This window comes from Chiloscyllium plagiosum, chromosome 4 (assembly GCF_004010195.1).
Source record: "Chiloscyllium plagiosum isolate BGI_BamShark_2017 chromosome 4, ASM401019v2, whole genome shotgun sequence".
NCBI classification, from domain to species: Eukaryota; Metazoa; Chordata; class Chondrichthyes; order Orectolobiformes; family Hemiscylliidae; genus Chiloscyllium; species Chiloscyllium plagiosum.
This window is the reverse complement of record NC_057713.1, coordinates 126,823,925-126,828,540: the sequence shown is the minus strand read 5'-3', so window position 1 is coordinate 126,828,540 and position 4,616 is coordinate 126,823,925. Positions and strand designations below refer to the sequence as shown.

Sequence of the window (4,616 nt, the reverse complement as noted above, 5' to 3'; positions counted from 1 at the left end):
CAGTGGGACAGTTGAAGGATATGGGGAGGGTGTGGGCGGAGCTGGGGGAGGGGAGATGGTGGGGTGAGGGGTGAGGGGTGAGAGGTCAGTCCGTCCCCGGGCCTCACCCCCGCCCCCGCCCCTCATCATGGCCGAACGGCCGGCCACTCGGCCAGCACAGCCCGGTCTGTCCGTGTGTGTGTCCGTCCCCCAGCGGCGGGGAGCTGTCACCCTCCCTGTCAGTGTCTCTCCCCCCGGTTTCCGGTCCCCGGTTCCCGGTTCCTTACCTGATTTCCTCATCATGGCCGAACGGCCGGCCACTCGGCCAGCACAGCCCGGTCTGTCCGTGTGTGTGTCCGTCCCCCAGCGGCGGGGAGCTGTCACCCTCCCTGTCAGTGTCTCTCCCCCCGGTTTCCGGTCCCCGGTTCCCGGTTCCTTACCTGATTTCCAGGGAGACCCTAGAAACGGCTCAAACATCGGCAAACACTAAAGAGAAATGACAGCGGGCGGGGCAATTGGTGATGGGGAAGGGCGGGGGGAATCGGGTAAACATTGCTGCCTTTTTATCACTTCTCGGCCACAATCAGCCGCTTTAAAATATCAAAACTTCTTTCAGTATTCTCACATTCGATTCTATCCCATTCATTTTGCCTCCCACTATTTATAACCTGCCCCTCTGTTTTAATTATCCTTTCTTTCCCCCCCCCCATATTCATGTGTATGATAAATGGTCGAGTCCGGGTACTGGCCCCACCCCCTCCACTGGGCTCAGGCTTAACCAGGCGCCACCTCAAGCTGCTGCAGGTACACAATTATATGTGAAACACTGGGGAGAGCCAAGGGTACCACAGCCTTGCAAACCTCACGCCTTCTTTTAACAGTAGAAGGCGGAGATGATAAAGATGCAAATCAGAAACAAGCAAAACAGGCTTCCCACACCCACCCCACCCCATCCCAGGCAGAACAACAACAGAAAACTGCTGGAGAAACTCAACAGATCTGGGCAGCATCTGTGCAAGATGAAGGGTCACTGCACCGAGAAGTGTTTTAACTGCTTTGTGTCCTCATATGCTGCCAGACTTGCTGAGACTTCCTCCAGCAATTTCTGTTTTGTCTCAGACCTTCAGCATCCACAGTCACAGAGATGTACAGCACGGAAACAGACCCTTCAATCCAACTCGTCCATGCCGACCAGATATCCCAACACAATCTAGTCCCACCTGCCAGCACCCGGCCCATATCCCTCCAAACCCTTCCTATTCATATACCCATCCAGATACCTTTTAAATGTTGCAATTGTACCAGCCTCCACCACTTCCTCTGGCAGCTCATTCCATACACGTACCACCCTCTGAATGAAAAAGTTGCCCCTTAAGTCTCTTTTATATCTCTCTCCTCTTACCCTAAACCTATGCCATCTAGTTCTGGACTCCCCCACCCCAGGGTAAAGATTTTGTCTATTTATCCTACCCATGCCCCTCATGATTTCTTTATTCTAAAATAAGCACCCCAAGCTCTTTCATTCTGCAAAACTACTGCTGTGTCTTCTCTAAAGTTTCTGAATTTGTTGTTGCCTCCCTCATACCTGCCCTATCCTTTCTACAATTGTCTGAGCCCATCTCACCAATCAGATTGCTGGTCCTGTTTCAGAAATGGCCAGGGCCTAAGTGGGTCAGGGGCGTAAGTCCGAATAATGCACAGGACTAATAACACAGGGGCCCACACTAATGCTCTGTGGACCTTGCTTCAAATGCCACAATGGGAGCTTATTAAACTCAATTTAAAAGTCTGATATTAGTTGTTGCACAATATATCATGAATATTGTCAGTATACCTCTTAGACATATGCCCATGTTATCATCACTATATCACAGAATGTAGTCTAAAGCTTACCTTCTTAACTTGAAACACTACTTGAATGACAGGCTACAAGAAGCACATTCTTCTCTGTAATCTAATATCTTAGACACTTGTGCCTGAAGAATGTGATGTTTGTACATATTAGTTAATTGTAATAAACATAGAGTCATAGAGATGTACAGCATGGAAACAGACCCTTCGGTCCAACCCATCCATGCCGACCAGATATCCCAACCCAATCTAATCCCACCTGCCAGCACCCGGCCCATATCCCTCCAAACCCTTCCTATTCATATACCCATCCAAATGCCTCTTAAATGTTGCAATTGTACCAGACTCCACCACATCCTCTGGCAGCTCATTCCATACATGTACCACCCTCTGCATGAAAAAGTTGCCCCTTAGGTCTCTGTTATATCTTTCCCCTCTCACTCTAAACCTATGCCCTCTAGTTCTGGACTCCCCAAACCCAGGGAAAAGACTTTGTCTATTTATCCTATCCATGCCCCTCATAATTTTGTAAACCTCTATAAGGTCACCCCTCAGCCTCCAACGCTCCAGGAAAAATAGCCCCAGCCTGTTCAGCCTCTCCCTGTAGCTCAGATCCTCCAACCCTGGCAACATCCTTGTAAATCCTTTCTGAACCCTTTCAAGTTTCACAACAACTTCCGATAGGCAGGAGACCAGAATTGCAGACAATATTCCAACAGTGGCCTAACCAATGTCCTGTACAGCCGGAACATGTCCTCCCAACTCCTGTACTCAATACTCTGACCAATAAACAAAGACATATCAAATGCCTTCTTCACTATCCTATCCACCTGCGACTCCACTTTCAAGGAGCTATGAACCTGCACTCCAAGGTCTCTTTGTTCAGCAACACTCCCTAGGACCTTACCATTAAATGTATAAGTCCTGCTAAGATTTGCTTTCCAAAAATGCAGCACCTCGCATTTATCTGAATTAAACTCCATCTGCCACTTCTCAGCCCATTGACCCATCTGGTCCAGATCCTTTTGTAATCTGAGGTAACCCTCTTCGCTGTCCACTACACCTCCAATTTTGGTGTCATCTGCTGCAAACTTACTAACTGTACCTCTTATGCTCGCATCCAAATCATTTATGTAAATGACAAAAAGTAGAGGGCCCAGCACTGATCCTTGTGACACTCCACTGGTCACAGGCCTCCAGTCTGAAAAACAACCCACCACCACCACCCTCTCTCTTCTACCTTTGAGCCAGTTGTGTATCCAAATGTCTAGTTCTCCCTGTATTCCATGAGATCTAACCTTGCTAATCAGTCTCCCATGGGGAACCTTGTCGAACGTCTTACTGAAGTCCATATAGATCACATCTACTGCTCTGCCCTCATCAATCTTCTTTGTTACTTCTTCAAAAAACTCAATCAAGTTTGTGAGACATGATTTCGCACGTACAAAGCCATGTTGATTATCCCGAATCAGTCCTTGCCTTTCCAAATACATGTACGTCCTGTCCCTCAGGATTCCCTCCAACAACTTGCCCACCACCGAGATCAGGCTCACTGGTCTATAATTCCCTGGCTTGTCTTCACAGCCCTTCTTAAACAGTGGCACCACGTTTGCCAACCTCCAGTCTTCCAGCACCTCACCTGTGACTATCAATGATACAAATATCTCAGCAAAAAGCCCAGCGATCACCTCTTTACCTGATCAGGTCCTGTGGATTTATCCACCTTTAACCGTTTCAAGAAATCCAGCACTTCCTCCTCTGTAATCTGGACATTTTGCAAGATGTCACCATCTATTTCCCTACAGTCTATATCTTCCATATTCTTTTCCACAGTGAAAAATATTCACTTAGTATCTCCCCCATTTTCTGTGGCTCCACACAAAGGCTGCCTTGCTGATCTTTGAGGGGCCCTATTCTCTCCCTAGTTACCCTTTTATATATTTGTACAAACCACTGGGATTCTCCTTAATTCTATTTGCCAAAGCTATCTCATGTCCCCGTTTTGCCCTCCTGATTTCCCTCTTAAGTATACTCCTACTTTCTTTATACTCTTCTAAGGATTCACTTGATCTAACCTGTCTATACCTAACATATGCTTCCTTCTTTTTCTTAACCAAACCCTCAATTTCTCTGGTCATCCAGCATTCCCTATACCTACCAGCCTTTCCTTTCACCCTGACAGGAATATACTTTCTCTGGATTCTTGTTATCTTATTTCTGAAGGCTTCTCATTGTCCAGCCGTCCCTTTACCTGTGAACATCTGCCCCCAATCAGCTTTTGAAAGTTCTTGCCTAATACTGTCCAAATTGACCTTTCTCCAATTTAGAACTTCAACTTTTAGATCTGGTCTATCCTTTTCCATCACTATTTTAAAACGAATAGAATTATGGTCGCTGGCCCCAAAGTGCTCCCCCACTGACACCTCAGTCACCTGCCCTGCCTTATTTCCCAAGAGTAGGTCAAGTTTTACACCTTCTCTAGTAGGTACATCCACGTACTGAATCAGAAAATTGTCTTGTACACATTTAAGAAATTCCTCTCCATCTAAACCTTTAACACTATGGCAGTCCCAGCCGATGTTTGGAAAGTTAAAATCCCCTACCATAACTACCTTATTATTCTTACAGATGGCTGAGATCTCCATACAAGTTTGTTTCTCAATTTCCCTCTGACTGTTGGGGGATCTATAATACAATCCCAATAAGGTGATCATCCCTTTCTTGTTTCTCAGTTCCACCCAAATAACTTCCACCCAACATTCCCTGGATGTATTTCCGGGAATATC

General features: G+C 46.6%; 1 protein-coding gene across 4 annotated transcripts in view; it reads right to left on the bottom strand.

Moving 5' to 3' along the window:
- stau2 (staufen double-stranded RNA binding protein 2) overlaps positions 1-520 on the bottom strand; it is a 362,332-nt gene extending 361,812 nt beyond the window's left edge. For all 4 annotated transcript variants that reach the window (XR_006311520.1, XR_006311521.1, XM_043689168.1 and 1 more), the window contains exon 1: positions 420-520. The gene's annotated coding sequence lies outside the window, so the exon portion shown is untranslated. The remainder of the gene's footprint in view (positions 1-419) is intronic.
- Positions 521-4,616: the final 4,096 nt, after the last annotated feature.